Here is an 18956-nt window from a genome sequence, read left to right as displayed (position 1 = left end):
TCCAATTCAGCTTCCCTTCAATGCTTTAGGAGGGAAAGGTCAGCTTGGAGAAGGCTTGTGTTTCACATTATGACCTTCACAATCATTGGGCAAGGGAATGCGCAGAGTGGCAGTACTATATTTTACATTAAACTTAATCATGTGGATCTCTTTTCCAGACCTGGCTCAACTGAATCTTGGCTGGAATTTGAAAGTGTTTAGTAAAAACTCATTGCAGGTACTATTCCATTGATTTAGGAATTCACAGGAGCCACCAAGCCATTCTGGAGCCTGAAAATAATGACTCTTCCTTCGTCTTCCATTTTGGGGTCTATATTCTTTTTTGTTTTTTTTCTTTTTTTCTTTTCTTTTCTCTTTTCTCTTCCTTATTTCCTTCCTTTCTTTTCTTTTTTTTTTTTCGAGCTTAAAACATATATTTATTTTTCCATAGTTTCCATGTGTCAGCTGTCTCAGCATGATGGAAATGAATCTTCTGCTCAGTGTCCCACAAGGCTGCATCTAAGGTGTTTGAGACCTGGGGGTCCTCCTCCAAGCTCATGTGAGTATTTGGGGCCTATATTCTTTTTTTTTTTAGGTTATTTATTTATTTTTAGAGAGAGTGTGTGTGAGGGAGGGGCAGAGACAGAGGGAGAGAGAGGATCCTAAGCAGGTTCTGAGATGTCAGCACGAGCTCAACATGGGACTCGATTTCACAAACCATGGGATCATAACCTGAACAGAGATCAAGAGTTAAACACTTAACTAACTGAACCACCCAGGCGTCCTGGGGCCCATATTCTTAAGATGATTTATTATATACTGATTCTTTTACAGATAGTTTTTTCTTTATTTTTTTAGTATCTCTTATGGTGGTCCTTTACTTTCTATTGTGGTCTCTATTATCAAGAACATTTAAGAATATAAAACTTATTTTGCTAGTAGATTTCTTTTTTAACTGTAAAGTCTATTCACTAGTATTCAACAATCTAGGCTACAACTTCTCTGAGGACAGAAGCCCTGTCTATTTTATTCACCAAATGATTCTGAGATTTGGGTATTTTAATATGTAAATAATTCTTCTGGAAATTTTCATATATAACCTAGTAAATTATGTCATGTAAAAGAGATTTGGAGATCTGTATCTTCTTATTAAGTAGCTGTGTGATATTGGGCCAGTGACTGACCTTCTCTGTGTCTTGATCTTTAAAATGAGGATATAAATAGCTACCATACCTATCCCATGGTGTTATTATTAACATGTATGAAAGTTCTTTGAAAACTAAAGCCCTGTTATAAAAATTAGAACTCAAATAATTATTAAGGAGGTATTTATTAAGTATCTATCATGTGCCAGACCTGTTCTGAGTGCTAGGGAGGCAATGGTGAATAAAACTGGAAAGTGTCCTAACTTGTAGGGAGCTCACATTTTAGTTGGGGGAAACACATGATAATCAAATAAACAAATAGGCATATTGTTTGTCAGGTGGTAAGGCATAGTATAAAAGGAAATTTAAGCAGGGGTGGTAGAAGAAAAATACTGAGTCAGGGTGGAGGCATTTTATACAGGATGATCAAGGAAGGCCACTGTAATAATGTAACATAGAGCAGAGAGTTGAATGGAGAAAGGGAGAAAGGATATATGCTGGAAAACCACTCATGGTAGTGGGATAGTAACAGCCAAGGCTAATAAAACAAACCAAGAGCATTGGCTATTTCTAGCCAAAGTAGGATTCTAATTTCCCTTAATTCTCAGACCACTCTCTGAAGCACCAGGCAGTTCTCGACTAGGATAAATTTAGTAATAGGTTGAAAGTTCACTCTTGTTTGGAAAGCACTATGTAAATCCATTTCAATTAGGTTTAAATTAACTAGATCCTTAATAATAGTACCTCATAATTGTTGAAAATATATTCATATCTAATATGTCTTGTGAGAGTCACAAAATTCTTGAGTGTTTTTATCTGTTTTTCAAATGAAGAAACTGAAAACAGAAAGTGCTTTGCAAAGTTTCATAATTAGTTCTTGCTAGAACTAGGATGCCCTCTACATTTGCTGAAACCCTGCCCCTGGATTCATTTCCCTGGAGTATGTGGGAGGATTTCTAGAACCTCAACTGGCTTGGGGTTTAACCATTATGAGACCAAACAGGGAACCCAGCAGCCTCATCATGCCAGTCCATAAGGGTGTAGAAATTGAACACATGACCAGAGACTAACTGGGAATGGCCCCAAACTCAATATCTTATAACTGAACCAATAGATTTTGGCTCTTTGTCTACTGACTGGCTATAGTGGAAAGCTTTCCTGAAGCCAGTTTTTAAGAACAAGAGTGTCCTGGGTGGCCAAATAGAAAATAGTTGTGAGTGGGTCTCCAGCAGAGCTTCTGCCAGCCACAATCAGTCTCCTGAGGCCTTCTTTCATCCTTTCTATCCTGAATGCCACTGAGCAACAGCTCTGCACAAGCCTGTGATATTTTTGGTTCTGTTCCTTCCCATGCATACAGAGATCATTCTACTTGTTTCCCAGTGAAATGGAAAGAATTTCAATTAGTGGCATTACTTATCCTTCCAACTGTTGGAACTTAGAGAACTTCAGGCAAGTGAGAGATTTGGAACGGAGGGAGTTTGCTGCCACCAGCATCGATGGGAGGCCCAGAGCTGCTGCTGGGTGAGCATCCTTGTTTAGACAGATCAGCTTCTCACAAAAATGGGGTCTTGAGATTATCATCTACTTTATACTTTTTGTGGAAACTTGGAGCCAAAGTGTTCTCTTATATCTTTTAAACAGAAGCAGAGAAGAAAATAAAACAACAATAAAGATCAGCTCTTTCTCCCCTTCCTGTCTTCCCACTATTCCCATCTTTCTTTTCTTCCTTTTCCTTCCTGGAATGGAATGTTGGTGTCCTAGGAAATGTTATGGTGAGTGGAAGGAGGTGTAGCATGAAGGGATTGTCTGGTGTCTGAAGAAGCAGGACAGTGAGGTGGGGGTGAAAGAGGCACACAAAATGATGGGAAGAGTAAGATTCCAGATCTTGGTTTCTAAACACCATCCTCCACTAAGGGGAACCAGGACTCCCTAGAAATATGGCTGATTCTAACACTGTAGTAAGAAAATTCCAAGATGAGGCTGAACCATCTTACTATATCAAAAAGCTAGTAAGTGCTCAATGAATGATGGGGACATGCCAAAAAGACAATGGATACAGAACTCTTACTAGCTAAAATGACAATTTGAGTATCAAGATAAATGCTGAATATCATATTATTAACCAATGAATAAAACGAAAAAATCATGAGTCTGTAATAACTAATAAACTAACTCTAACTAACTAACTAATTAAATGGAGAAGTAAGGTCTATTTCTTACATTAGACTGTCATTTAATAAACATAGAAGTGATTATGGTATAAGGGAGGAAAACATTTCCTTTCTTTCCTTCTAGGTTCTTTGGCTAGTCTAATAATTAAATTGACAAAAGGCCAATTAAGAAAAGAAAAAAAAAACAAATAGTCATTTCCTATGTACAGGATCTCATAAAAATATAAGACTCAAAGAAGTGACCAGTCAACAGCTTTTATATCTTTTAGGCAAAGAAACAATACATTTGTAGGGAGTTGATAAAACAAAGAGGTTTGAGTCTGGAGTAATTGGTGAAGACATAACAAGGTTTGTTTTGGTCCTAAATTCTCTATCTCTGGTGATAAAGATGTCTCTCTACTTTCTGGTACAGGGAAGACACCAGCTTTCAGGGGGACAACATAGGGTCAGAGTGTCCTTCTTGCACTAGCTTCTTCTTAAGTAACTTTAGTTCAAAATGACCAAAATGCCAAAGTGGCATATTTTAGAGTGGACTTCACTAAACCCCATCAGTTCCCTTCTCTAAAACTTCTCTGGATGCTTCACATATCAACAGTTGAGCTGATGGCTATGGAGAGCAGAATCAGTTTACAGCAGGTAAAAAATCTGCAAAGGGAGAAAAGAACATAGATTGGAAGAAGAATTAGCAAACAGGAAAAAAAAATGAAGCACATTTCCCCACAACCCATTAAACCAGATCCCAGTGTTGGGAATAGGTCACCCTCAATAAAATGGCTGTGATTCATTTATCTAATGGAAAGTGTTAATCTTTTTTAATAGATGTAAGTTAGACACTACGTGTTGTGTGTTGTGTTTTATTTACATAAAAGCAGTATTTTTTTACTATCCCTTGCTGGGTAGTGAGTGTATCTAGAGCATGATTTTAGAGGACAACAGAGGCTTAGTTGTTACCTTGTGGCTGGAGTAGCTCAAAAATTTGCATAGGGGTGTTGAACTCTTTTTCTAGTACCATAAAAATATTTAAGATTGCCTTTTCCTGTGTCTTAATTCTTGGGAATTAATAAGCCCCAAGGCTTGGAAATAAGGTCCTCAACATTGAAAAGAATTTGGAGTGGCAGATTTTCTACAGTTTCTCATCCCATATGATTATATGGCATGACTTTATGAACAAAGGAGCCCAAATTTATAATTTGACTGGCACTTAAGGTGGAAGATCTGGTGACAGAAGGAGCCAGGTATCTGAGTCCACATCATTCTGGCCATTTATATTGAACACTTTATATACCCTATTGCCATTTAACATAAAAAAAAAAAAAACAACAGTGTGATTCAAAGGTAAGGTCAGAGTGGAATCAGTAATCTTCCAGATCTGAGACATTCCAAGACCTTTGCAATAAGTAATGTTAGCATTAATACATCTCCACTTTACATGTACTTCTATCAGTTTGTAGAACACATTGCAAAATGTCTGATATGAGAGACCTGCAGTCTATTTTTGGCAACTATAATACTTGGTTTTGTCACCTGGTCAAGTTAGTCCAGATTTTTGCTTCACCCATATATAGTTTGGGGTATGGCAATCTAATCAGAGGAGCAGCTGAGATACCCAAGTCATACAAAGGTAGTCTGTGAACCATCCAAAACATTTTGTCATTTGGCAAACATCTGTGCTATAGAAGGTAGTGCTACAGTCAATTCTAATCTCCATGACAGGTTTGGAGATATCTATGAAATCAAACCACAGGCTTTGATTGCAATATTGTCCTAGCATGTTACCCAGGAAAGGTCCAGTGTCATGTGTGTTTTCAATACAAAGGGAAATAATTCCACTTATTGCCTTTCTCTGGGCAAAAGGAAGTCCTTGAACTTCTATAAAGGTTTTCTGAGCCCAAATAAGTTACCAGAAGAAGAAACAGAGTGATGTTTTTCTAGTTGTGGATACCTTACCCTATCATTCATCCATCTTCTATACATAGTCCACCAGGTATTCACGTTGGCAGGAAATTTTTGTTCAGGTTTTTTGCACTATCTAGATGTTGACATAACCAATAGTTGGATTGATTGAAATGGCCAGGATTTGGTAAAATGGCATAAGGGTGTGTTTCATCTGTACCTGACTTGTTAAAGTAAGGCTTAATAAGAGCAAGACACAGATTGAAAGAGTTACTATGTAAACTCAGAAGGGGAGTAGGATAAATTGAAACAATTAATCTCCAGTCAGTCTTCTAACAAATAATTAATAAGGAAAAAAGTATCCATATCTATTAATAAGCTCTCTCTGTATGTGTATGTGTGTATGTGTGTGTGGTAGAATGTCTTACAAAGGAAGGGAAACAGATAAAAGCAAAGTTTCTTGATCCAAGATCTTGGGAAAAGTTGTCCACTTTGTGATGCTTTCTGTTTCATAAACCTGGGAGTTGACTCTGGAAATCCCTCTTAGGGATTATCTTCCAGTTATTATGGGAGTGATAACCTCGATCTATTTTGTCATGGCTTGCATGAATTCAGGAGGATTTTTTTTAACTTCAGTGGCATCGTATGTGGTTATCATACCTCATAAAGTTTTTCCCAGAGAGGTGACAGAGTATGTTTTGTTCTAAAGGCCTTGATGTGCACCTGGTCTCCTGGTTCAAAGGGATGGCAAGGCTTGTCAGTCAGTGGAGGCCATGGCTTTTTCACTTGTTGGTGATATGCCTAGTATACCAGTTACTTTTTATATGTAGCTAGTCATAGCCTCAAGTTGGTTACTTAAGTTCCCACAAAGTTCACTTAATCCAGGAATGAAAAATTTAGAGATGCCATGAGGCATTGAATGTCCAAACACTATTTCAAAAGTGGTCAATTAATGGCTCCTATTTGAAATATTCTGGATCTTTATAAGGGCCAAGAGCAATGCTTCTGGCCAATTAACCCCAATTTCTTGACAGATCTTTACCAAAGTCCTTTTTATTCCTAAATTTTTATGTTTCACTTGCCCTGATGATAGAGAATTATATAGGATATGAAATTTTAAGGAGTACTCCAAGGTCTTTGCAAGCAAATGGTTTGTCTCTACTATAAAACGAGTTCCATGGCCTGACTTAATCCATGAAGGAATGACAAAACCTAAATAATCTGTTATTAATTTATTTGCAACTGTCATGGTATTAATTTCTTTACTACAATTACAGCATCAGAGACTTATAATATTCCTGCGATATGTGAGTCCATGTTAACTGTCTATCTCTAAATGTAAATGAAACTACATTCAGTCCATCCACTAAACATGAAGACAATAACCAAACAGTGAGAATAGCAAAAAGCTGGAGACAAATTAATACAATCCATTTGAAGTACAGCAAAGGGCAGTATGGGCCTAGACAGACTTGCTGGGGTATACTGATTTCTTTCAGAAACTTGGTGTATTTACAATTGGTGTACTGGGAAAAATTTGTTCAGAAATTGTGTGGATGTCAGGGTAGAACCAATTGTCTTTTAGTTCCTTAGCTATCTTCATGTACATGTATGTCCCATTTAATGAGAGATAAGTACAAGCAAAAAAGTCAAAAGAGAGGGGGCTACAGGAAGTCTATTTGGCCCAAAGTATAATCCATCTGATTATTATTTTGCACCAGTAGTATTCATTTATCTTTTTTAGGCCGTGGGGCATTTGCCTGGTAGTTAAGACTATCAGCCAAGGATAAAAGCAGGCTTAAAAATTGGGTGGAAAAAGGGTGGGGGAGAGGAGGTCCATTTGGAGCTACATATTTAGCAGCTATTGTTTCCTAAAGACAGAATATCAGCCTCCTTAATATGGACTGAACAATGAACAATGGCAACTTTAGAAGGGAGATGAATAGCTTGTAACAGAGCAGCAATTATAGACCCATTAGCAAGAGGAGCACCACAGAGGTTAAGAATTCATGGAATTTCCAAATTGTGCCAACAGCATGGCAGACTCCAATACCATATCTGGAGTCACTGGCGGTTTTCCATTTTGTTAGCGTACGATCTCTGGTAAGGGCAATGTGTTCAGCAGCTTGGGCTGATTTTACAGTGGGCAAAGAGTATGTCTTGTGTTTTGTGTGGTGAAAGTATAGCATAACTGGTATTATGTTTTCCCAGAAACTTCATTTACAGGAGCCATCACAAAATAGTATTAAGTCTGGATTATTTAGAAGGATGTCTAAGAAGTCCTCTTGTGTGTGAAACCATTACTGTAGTTGCAAGGCAATAATGTGGAATGGGATGGGGCTCTTCATCATCAAGGAGGGGTAGTAAAGTGGCTGGGTTTAAAGTGTTACCGCAATGCAAGATGCTGGAATGGTTAATCAAAAGGACCTGTTTATAGGTTGTCTGTTACCATATAGAGAGGTGCTGTGTCTTATGAACCTGTAAGAGAGCAGACAAAGCATGAGGAACACACAGGTGAATGTGGTAGACTGATGTGAGAGTACTGGCTTTGTCATTCAAGGTGACAGCTCTGGCTACCACATGCAAGGCATGGGGGCATACCCACAGAGTCTAATGACATGAGATATATGCCATAGGACTTATCTGAGTGTCAAAATTCAGTCCTAGAATACTTCAACAATCCCATTATTTTCTTGGAATTATGTTAAAAGGTGCTGAATTGGATAAACTGAGAGCTAAGGTGTATGTGATGTTAATTGTAAGGCTTCAAAGAGGGTTAATGCCTCTGAAGGCCAGGAAATGGGCTCTGGGATATCTGGAAGGAGGACATAGAGGTTTAGCAGGAATAGCAAAAATAGGAATCCATAGGCAGCAGTAGCTAGCTACCCCTAGAACTGTATGTAATTTTTACTCATTTTGAGGAGAGGGATTGACAAAGGTGACTCAAGACATTTTGGGGTGAACTTTTGAATGCCCTGAGATATTTTATGTTCTAAGTAGGTAACAGTTGTTTGTACCCATTGAAGTTTAAGGTAGGAGGCTTTATGGTTTCCTTCAGCTAGTACCTTTAGGAGAATAAGGGAGTCTGTAAGAGTGCCCTGCTTAGTTTGGTTACAGGGTGAAAGGTTATCAACATAACAAACAAGAGTAGAGCCATTGGTAAAGGCTGCAGAATCCAAGTGAGCTTTAGGAGCCTGAGAAGCTATTAAAGAACTCAAAATATGCCTGAGATATGAAAGTCCATGTTAACTGTCTCACTCTAAATGTAAATGCAAAGAAAAATTGTAAGTCAGGATGCAATAGGATTCAAAAGAAAGCTGAGCCGAGGTAAATTACTGTAAATCAGGCTACATAAGCAAAAACTGAAGTAAGAATAGCAGCTGGATTAGGGAGTATTGGGAGGTGAGCAATTACAAAAGAGTTTATGGCTCTTAGGTCTTGCACAAACCAATAGATTTGGTTTCTGAGTCAAATTTGTCTTCATTCTTTACTTGTCAGATTGGAGGAGTACTAGAGGGTGAGGAAGTAAAGCCAAGAACACCCTGGGGCAAAAGAAAGTTTATTATACATTCAGTTCCTCACTATGCATCTCTCAAGAGAGGTTATTGGGTTACTTGATGGAAATGTTTATATATTTTTTTCCCAAGTAATGAATGCAGGCTCTGCACTCAGTAACAATCCAACTTCACTTGTATGTGTGGCCCAAAGACTAATTGGGTCATTTAAAATTTTTTTTGGAAAAATTGTTTCTACAAATTTTAATTGCAGTATAGTTAACATAGTGTTATATTATTTTCAGGTGTACAATGTTAAATAATTATTTATTACTCAGTGCTCATTATGATAAGTGAGCTCTTAATCCCTTTCACTTATTTCATCAATCTCCCTAGCCACCTTCCCTCTGATAACCATCAGTTTGTTTTCTATTTTTAAGAGTTTGGGTTTTTGTGGAGTTTTTTTTTTTTTTGTCTCTTGTTTATTTCTTCTATTTGTTTCTTAAATTCCACATAGGAGTGAAATCCTATGGTATTTGTCTTTCTCTGACTCTTTCACTTGGCATTATACCCTCCAAATCCATCCATGTTGTGGCCAATGGCAAGATTTCATTCTTTTTTATGGCTGAATAATATTCCATTGTGTATATGTGTGTGTGTGTGTGTATGTGTGTGTATATATGTGTGTGTGTGTGTGTGTGTGTGTGTATAAAACACATCTTCTTTATCCATTCATCTATTAATGGATATTTGTGTTAAATCCATAAGCTGACTATTGTAAATCCTGTCATCATAAATATAGGGGTATGTATATCTTTTTGAATTAGTGTTTTTGTGCTCTTTGGGTAAATACCCAGTAGTGAAATTTCTGGATTATGTGGTAACTTTATTTTTAACTTTTTAAGGAACCTCTATACTGTCTTCCAAAGGGCTGTGCCACTTTGCATTCCTAGCAACAGTGCATGTTGTTCCTTTTTCTCCACATCCTTGATAATACTTGTTGTATCTTGTGTTTTTTACTTTAGCCTTTCTGACATGTGTGAGGTGATATTTCATTGTGGTTTTGATTTGCATTTCTCTTAGGATTAGTGATGTTGGGCGTATTTTCATGTGTATTGGCCATCTGGATATCTTCTTTGGAGAAATGTCTGTTCATGTCTTCTATCCATTTTTTAATTGGATTATTTGAGTTTTTTGCTGTTGAGTTACATATGTTCTCTATATACTTTTGATACTAACCCCTTATCAGATATATCATTTACAAATATCTTCTCCTATTCCAGAGGTTGCTTTTAGTTTTGTTGATTGTTCCACTTGGTGTGCAGAAGCTTTTTATTTTGATACAATCATAACAGTTTATTTTTGCTTTTGCTTCTCTTACCTCAGGAGACACATCTAGAAAAATGTTGCTAAACCTGATGTTTTATAATGAATAGATGTTATACTTTGTTAAATTGTTTTTCTGCATCCATTGAAATGATCATATGATCTTTATCCTTTATTTTATTGATGTGATGCATCACATTGATTGATTTTTGAATATTGAAAAACCCTTGCATCTTCCAGGAATAAATCCACTTGATTGTGGTGAATGATTTTTTCCATGTATTGTTGGATTCAGTTTGCCAATATTTTGTTGAGGATTTTCGTGTCTATGTCCTTTAGAGATATTGGCCTGTAGCTTTTTTTTTGTAGTGAGTTTATCTGGTTTTGATATCATGGTAATGCTTGCCTCATAGAATGAATTTGAAAGCTTTTCTTCCTCTTCTGTTTTTCTTTTTTTTTTTTTGGAGTAGTTTGAGAAGAATAGTTATTAACTCTTTTTTAAATGTTTGGTAGAATTTGTCTGTGAAGCCATCTGGTCCAAGACTTTTGTTAGGATTTTTTTCTTTGTAATTATGGATTTACTTTCTTTGCTGGTAATCAGTCTGTGCAAATTTTCTATTCCTTTCTGCTTCACTTTTGGTAGGTTATATGTTTCTTGGAATTTGTCCATTTCTTGTGGGTTGTCCAACTTGTTGGTATATAGTTTTTCATAATATTCTCACATGATCCTTTGTATTTCTGTGGAATTGGTTGTATTTTTCCTCTTTCAGTTCTGATTTTGTTTGAGTTGTTGCTCTCTCTCTCTCTCTCTCTTTTTTATGAGTCTTACTAACAGTTTATCAATTTGTTGACCTTGTGAGAGAACTAGCTTTTGGTTTCATTGATCTGTTCTTTTTTTTCTTCTTTTTTTTTTTAGTTTCTAGTTTGTTTATCTGCTCTAATCTTTATTATTTTCTTCCTTCTACTAGTTTTGGGTTTTGGTTTTTCTTCTTCTCCTTTTTTAGCTCTTTTAGGTGTAAGGTCAAGTTGTTTATTTGAGATTTTGAGATATTTTTTGCATCTTGAAGTATGTCTGAATTTCTATAAACTTCCCTCTTAGAACAGCTTTTGCTGCATCCCCAAATTTGGACTGTTGTGTTTTGTCTCCATGCATTGTTTTTTTAATTTCCTGTTTGATTTCCTGGTCGACCCATTTATTGTTTAGTAGCATGTTATTTATCCTCCATGTATTTGTGGTCTTTCCAAATTTTTTCTTGTGGTCAGTTTTTAGTTTCATAGTGTTGTGATTGGAAAAGATGTAAGGCATAACTTCAATTTTTTGAATTTGTTGAGACTTGTTTTGTGGCTTAATATGTTCTATGTTCTGGAGAATGTCCCATGTACTCTTGGAAAAAATGCTTATTTCACTATTTTAGGATGGAATGTTCTGAATATATGTTACATCCACCTGGTCCAGTATGTCATTAAAAGCCACTGTTTCCTTATTGATCTCCTGTTTGAATGACCTATCCATTGATGTAAGTGGAGTGTTAAAGTCTAACTGGGACATCATTTTATTTATTTATTTATTTATTAGCCTGAAGGTTTCTTTCTTTTTTTCTTTTTAATGTTTTATTTCATTTTGAGAGAGCATAAGTGGGTGAGGCAGACAGAAAGGGACAGAGAATCTGAAGTAGGCTCTGCACTGACAGCAGTAAACCTGATGTGGGGCTTGAACTCACAAACCAGGAGATTATGACTTGAGCTGAAGTTGGACACTCAACCTACTGAGCCACCCAGGTGCCCCTAACTGGGGCGTCTTTTAAAGACTATTCTTTTCAGAGGATTTTAAATCAAGACAATTTTTTCTTTTTTTAATAACATATTTAAAAATTTTTTTCTTTTCAAATTTTTATTTAAATTCTAGTTAGTTAACATACAGTGCCATATTGGTTTCAGGCATAGAATTCAGTGATTAATCACTTATATATAGCACCCAGTGCTCATCATAACAAGCGCCCTCCTTGTTATGATCACCCATCTTCCCTATCCCCCACCTGCCTCCCTCCATCAAGATGAATTTCTAGTAAGGATATCACTGACAAATTTATCACAACTGCTAACCCAGGAAATGGACAGGTAAGCCCTGGTGCACTGCTGAGGCCAACTGCTCTTTCCCTGAGAATCCCAAATGGGCTGGACAAATTGAGAGTATAGCCCCTGGCTGTGTTCACAACACTGTTACCAAACAAACTTGGATAAACTCATTGTAAAAGAAGCCAATTACTCAAGAATGAGCATTCAGAAAGAGTAAGGGAGAAATTTATTTTGGGTGCTGGCAGCCAGGGGAGGTGGCAGGCTCAACCTTAACAACCCACCTCTCAGCCCACATGATGAACACATGGAGTTTTATGAGGAGAGGTTAAGGGAGTATATACAAGAGAGCAGGCAGAGATCATACCAACCCCCATCCATGATCACGCACCCTCTGCCTGCTCTCTGATCAAGGGCAGGGAAGGGGATGTGTGGGGTGTGGTCTTCTAAGCATTCCACTGCTATCAGGGATTTTCTTGTCTGGCAGGTGGGATGTCCCAGTCATTGCAAATGACCTTCATCGATGCTTCAAAAAAGTGTTATAAGAAATAAACACAATAGTGTTCAGTTAGAACATGAGTCAAGTAAGAGATCTTACCTATTTCTGGTTTTAACTGTTGGGGTCTATAGTTGATCAAGAGGGCTAGCTATTAAGGAAAGTAGGAAATTTGGGGGTTTATCTGAAGGTGGAGAAATAAAAATGCATTTTGCATTACATTTTATAGTGGCATTTAATTTGCATAAAAAATCTCTACCAGGGGCGCCTGGGTGGTTCAATCGGTTAAGGTCTGTCTTCCGCTCAGGTCATGATCTCATGGTTCATGAGTTCGAGCCCCATGATGGGCTCTGTGCTGACAGCTCAGAGCCTGGGGTTTGCTTTGGATTCTCTGTCTGCCTCTCTCTCTGCTTTTCCGCCACTTGCACTGTCTCTCAAACCTGAATAAATGTTAAAAAAATTTTAAATAAAAAAATAAAGAAACAAACAAGTCTTTACCAAAAAGTTTTGCTAGTGAGGAGTTGAAAACTAGAAAGGCATGGTGTTGTGAAATAGGTTGCCCTGATACTCTGACAGCCTCAATAAAATCAGAGGTGACAGAGATAAATCCTCTCAACATGTGGTAAAGTCCCACCAATGTTAATTTTAAAATCCAGTTTTTTATCCTTTGAAAAAAATTTAATGGTGAACTCTGAGATGTGACTGAGGATCAGCTGACCTCAATCAGTCAATGGTGAATTGCCTCAGAGGAGGGGGGAAAAACTGACCCTCTGGGGGGTGTTGGGGCGTAGGTGGATTAGTTTTTAAATGTTCCTTTCTCTTAATTGCAGAACAATTATTCTTCCAATGCCCTTCCCTCCCCCCTTTTTTTTCTTTCATAATGTCTGCAATTGTCTAGAGGAAAATAGGAAGGGCTCTGAGTGGACTTTTAGTTGCTTTTATTTTATTTTTGAGTAGCTTTTAGAGTTATACTTTTATCTATCTAAAGATTTAAGTTTCAGAACAACAATTGTTGCTTTTTACTCTTTCCCCCCTGTATTCCTGCAAGCTATTCTCAAATAATTGAGTAGTTGTTTCTATCTCATAGGCTAGCTTGCTGGCCCAGTCAACTACATTATTTTGTATTTTCCTCATTATATCAGGGAGAAAACCTCCTACTGAGGTGGAAATTAAAAGATTACTTTCCCAAAACAACAACAACAACAACAACAATTCCTGTGCTCTGGAACTTCTGGGTTTAGTGTACTATGCCTTTGAAAATTATGCATAAAGCATTCAACAAAGACCTTCAGATGCTCTCCTTTCTGAGTTCACAATTCAACCTTAGACCAATTCATTTTAGGGTGGAAAGCCTCTAACATTTCTCCTATCAATCTTTCAATATCATCCTCCAGCTGAGCTATTTCCTGGTCAGTTTTAGGATGACCTGGAGACTTTCTGACCATCTGTTTCCCTGGGTGGGGATGGGGGGGGCATGGGGGTAGTTTCCAGGGGGCCATCTGGCTTGTTTAACTACAGTACAATGATGGGAGGGAAAAACACTCCTTAACAGTCTCTCTGAATGGTGTTGTGAATGACCACTAATCTTTCTAATTTCTCTCCAAATTTGGTAGGATCTTCTGCAAGTAGAAGCAGGCTTTATAATTTAAAAGATCTGTTGTTGTACAAGGGACATGAATTCTTTGCTGTGGGGATCCAGGATACACTCACAATGGACATTGCATAGGAAGGCCCATAGGAAGGCAGAACCTGATTACAGAGATGTGGAAAGGAGGAGGAGCTGCAAGGCACAGTAAAACCTCATCACCACCTGTCCCAGGTATTTCTGCTACATTCTTTCCTGACATATAGCATTTATATAAAAAGTCTGTATACCCTAGACCTGGAAGTCAGGCCATAGTGTTTTCTGTAAATCTCATAGGGAAAGAGATGATAAAACAAGTAGGTGTGTAAGGGATTTTCTGGGGAAGTTGGAGAAATTTGGGGAGCTAAGGAAATTTGTTGAGGAGAAGATGGGGCTGGGTTTTGAGAAGTGGGATTCAGACCAGGGGCCCAGAGATTCAAAAAATCTTCTGGAGGGTCAGAGACAGGGAGATGGGAATAAAGAGTTGTATGAGAGGGTGAAAGGGGGAATTTACATTGGATGTGGATTTTAATTTTTTTTCTAAGTTCAATTTCTTTTTTTTTTCATCTTATTAAAGGAGTCCCTAAGGCTAGCCATTATATTCCTTTGTATCTTTTTTATGGGAAGAGTTGGACATGTCTTCTAAGGGTTAGAATAAATCTTTACCACAATGTGAGAGGCATTCCTAAAGTGGGTGGAGTGAAACATCTATGACCCAGAAATTTACTACCAGATTTATCCTAAGAAAACAAAGACCTTTATTGTCATAGGCAGAAGTATAATATACTAAAACAGTGTCTCTGGTCTTTCACAGTAACATGAGGCTCCTCCTGTCTGACATTGGCGGGGGGGATGGTGTGCTACTGGACTGGGACTTTTCCAGCAGTAGCAAGATAACAACGGTTGAGATGACAAAGACCCCTAAGGACGGGGACCCCTTATGACAAACTCCTTTGAGAATTAGCATAGCTGGACAAAGAGAATTCTGTTTGTGATTTGTATCTCAGAACCTCAGTCTCTTCAAATGGCCACCAGATCCACATCAGTATGTGCACCTTCTGGATGACAGTGACCAGAGAGAATATTCTCCCTGGTCGCAAAGCTAAGCACTCAAGACACAGAATAAGGTGAAAGAAAACCATTCCTGGTTTTTTACATAGGGGACCCACAGCAAAACTTGACTAAAAAGACACTGGTCTGGTGAGAATGGTGAACTCACCAAGGTGTGAGGCTGGCTCACCAGCAGGCAGATAAGAAGTAAGCTTGGGTTCTACTCTGTTGACACAAAATGAATAAACCTTTTAGAATCTCTAAAAATAAAAAAAGTTTTATTCAAGCCCAAGTTAGGTAAACTGCCCAGAAAACATACTCTTCATGGGGAAAAAAGTACTCCAGAGAATGAATAGTTTTTACAGGGCTATACCCTTTTTTTTTTTTTTTCACATCTTGTAAAAGCTTAAAGGACTATAGATTAGCATATAGGCAGGAATCACGAGTTTTAACATTGAGGAATGCAGGGGGTAGAAGCATTGACTGATAATTTTAGGACAGAATGGTTTTCCTTTAGGCTACTTATTTACAAAACTGATGTACAATATATATTTGGTGGGCCATAAATCAGGCTTTTGGTTTAAACAAAGTTTATGCACAGTCATACTGACTTAGAAAGAAATCTAAAATGGCTTCTCTTATATATCAGGCCTTTAGAGAGGTTTGTTGTTGTTGTTGTTGTTTTTCCCTCTAACTCTACAGCTTCCTCTTTATGAAAAACCATATAGAAGACAGAGGCAAAAGAAAACAATGACCGTCTCTGGGTGGCATGAGATCAATAACAATCAAACATATTTAAAACAAATCTTTATCACAGTCACTATATGTAAGGAACTAATTCACATGAGTATTTTCTCCTGCTAATCTAAATTTAGAAAAAGAAAAGGACTTTCATCATTCTTGCTTCCACCAGACTTTGCAGGCAGAGATCCAAGAGGCTTTTGTGGTAAGAATTTTTACCTTATGCCACCTCTTGTCAGAGGCCCTAAATTCTCAGCTGCAGCAGCCCTGAGATGGGCAGCATCCAGCCAGTGGAGGACCGCATATTGGGCACCAAAACTGTAGAGAAGGAAGATGTTTCCTTTGTTTCCTTCTAGGTTCTTTGACTAGTCTAATAACTTAATTGATGCAAGACAGGTTAAGAGGAGAAAAACAAACTTTAATGTCACAAATCTAGAAGCTTATAGAAATATGAGACTCAAAGAGGTGACCAAACAGGCAGCTTTTAGACAAAAGAAGAATAAATTCACAAGGAATTGACAAGACAAAGAAATTTGGGCTTGTGTAGTAAATTGGTGAAGAAATAACAAGGTTAGTTTATATAGCTTTTCAGCCCTAAATTCTCTATCTCTTGTGATAAATGTATCTGTATCTTCTGGTATAGGGAGAGTACTTTTCATATAGGAGATTTACCTCTTGCTTTTAAGGGGACAGGGGAGGATCAAAGTGTCATTCATTGTACCAGTTCCTTCTTAAGTGAGTTTGATTCAAAATGATCAATATGCCAAGTAGCATATTTTGGGTGGCCTGCTCTGAATCTCATCAATGGAAATAGAGAATATTTTTTTGTCAACCTTCATAGTGGTAGTTGATATAGGCAGGAGTAATCTATGGATGCTGAAGTTGATGTGCAGAGGAGGAAAATTAATTTCCTCTCTACCTTTTTAGGTTTTTAGCTGAGACTCCTCTACAATAAGAGACAGATTAACAATAGAAAAACAAACATGTTTAATAATATGTAAACTCCTGTGCAAATGGAAGATATGAAGAAAACTGAGTAACACCTGCAAATGGCCCAAGACAATACCTTAAATACCATCTTCAGCTAAAGATGAAAAGATGGTGGGGATAGGAGGGAGGAATGCCATTATGGGAGGTTATCAAGGAAAGTAAACAGGGGTAAAGCTGTTATATAGATTTAAGTAAGTGCCTTCTTCATTAATAAGATTATCTTGTGATTTAGAGCCTTCTTTCTCTTCCTGGTACAAAGAGGGATACACCCTTACAAATGGAGATTTTGATCATGGGTGAAGGGGGAGAGGCAAACCAAGAAGAGAGGCAAACCACAAGGGTGGTAGGGGCTGGGAGGTGGGATGGGTTAAATGGGTGATTGGTATTAAGGAGGGAACTTGTGATGAGTACCAGGTGTTGTATGAAAGTGTTGAATCACTAAATTGTACACCTGAAACTAATATTATACTGTATATTAACTAAGTGGATTTTAAATAAAAACTTTAAGGAGCATCTGGGTGGCTCAGACAGTTAAGCATCTGACTCTTGATTTACACTCAAGTCATGATCTTGCAGTTTGTGAATTCGAAGCCTGTGTTTGGCTCCATGCTCCCGAGCCTGCTTAGTATTGTCTGTCTCCCTCTCTCTGCCCTTCTCTCTTTCTCTGTCTTAAAATAAACAACAAAAAAACTTAAAAAAAGACAGAGGTTTCCTTTACAAATGTAAATGTTCCTTACAAAAGGGTAACTTCCACTCAGTTTTCAGAGCTCTGCCTATGCCTGCTGTTTCTTAAAATTAACCACCTCAAGATAATCTTTATGCCAAAGAGAATATTTTGGGGTATCACATTCTGTTCCTCATAAAAGGAGAAAGTTTGGTGAGAAATAGGATATTGGTATAATATTGGACATCTCCTTACAAAATGCTAATCAAACACTAAAAAAATAGTGGTTTTTACTGTAAAGAAATCTGGAAGACACCAGCTTGACCAGATAATCAAGGGTAACATAACCAGCAATGGTCTGGACCAACATTTTGTCCTTCATGATTAATGAGCTAAGAAAGGAGCAGCAGAAATTTTGTGGGATCCCCTAGCAAGCATGCATAGTCTCTGTCTGGCTAGGGATAATGTTGAATGGACCCAGATTAAGGGACATATCACAGAAGCAAATGCCTGAGAAGGATCAAGACAGCAGGACTGAGGAACAGTTTCAGACTGAAGGAAATTGATGCAATGTGACACTATGCTCTGAATGTTTGTGCCCCCCCCCCCTCAAATTTATATGTTGAAACTTTAGCCCCCAGTATGATGTTACTAGGAAGTGGGGTCTTCAGAAAATCACTAGGTCATGAGATTAATGTTCTTATAAAAAAGGCCAGAGAAAGTTCCTTTGCCTTTCCACCATGTGGATGAAGGGTAGCAAAATATGCTACTCCAACATTGGATGAAGGGTAGCAGAATATGCTACTCCAACATAGGCTTTTTTTGGCATAAGAATTATCTTGAGTTTATTATTTTGAGCAACTGAAGACACAAAAGAAGAAAGAAGAAATGAAAATCTTCATTTATAAAGGAAATTTAGATCACAAAGTGGGCCTATACCAGGTAGAGAACTATTACCAGAGAAAACTTTTTCATCTGAGAGACTTATCTACAGGGCAGGACAATATTTGTTTGTGGAACATTTTGTCCTCTCACCTTCCCATGAATTGCCTTCCCCTATTCCTTTCCTACCCCTTTCCCTGCCTTTTGAGTCTCATGTTTTTGTGTACAAATGTACATATGTAATTAAAATTGATTTTATTCCTCTGTCTTTTATTATAGGGAGGTCTCAGCCATGAACTCAGAAAGAGAAAAAATATTTTTCTCTCCTACCTTAACATATAACAAGAAAACTGTCATCAGAGGAAGGCTCTCACCCAACCATGCAGGCATCCTGATCTTAGACTTCCAGTATCCAGAACTCTGAGAAA

General features: G+C 37.7%; 1 long non-coding RNA gene across 1 annotated transcript; it reads left to right on the top strand.

The window, feature by feature from the left end:
* Positions 1 to 1983: 1983 nt before the first annotated feature.
* Positions 1984 to 17487, top strand: LOC106971856 (uncharacterized). Its single transcript, XR_001429755.3, has 3 exons — positions 1984 to 2645; positions 14191 to 14396; positions 15016 to 17487. It is a non-coding gene; the product is annotated as an uncharacterized LOC106971856 (long non-coding RNA).
* The last annotated feature ends 1469 nt before the right edge of the window (positions 17488 to 18956 follow it).

The sequence above is a fragment of the Acinonyx jubatus genome, chromosome B1, assembly GCF_027475565.1.
Source record: "Acinonyx jubatus isolate Ajub_Pintada_27869175 chromosome B1, VMU_Ajub_asm_v1.0, whole genome shotgun sequence".
Lineage (NCBI taxonomy): Eukaryota > Metazoa > Chordata > Mammalia > Carnivora > Felidae > Acinonyx > Acinonyx jubatus.
The sequence above is the reverse complement of the archived record's forward strand: the minus strand, read 5'-3'. Positions and strand labels throughout refer to the sequence as shown.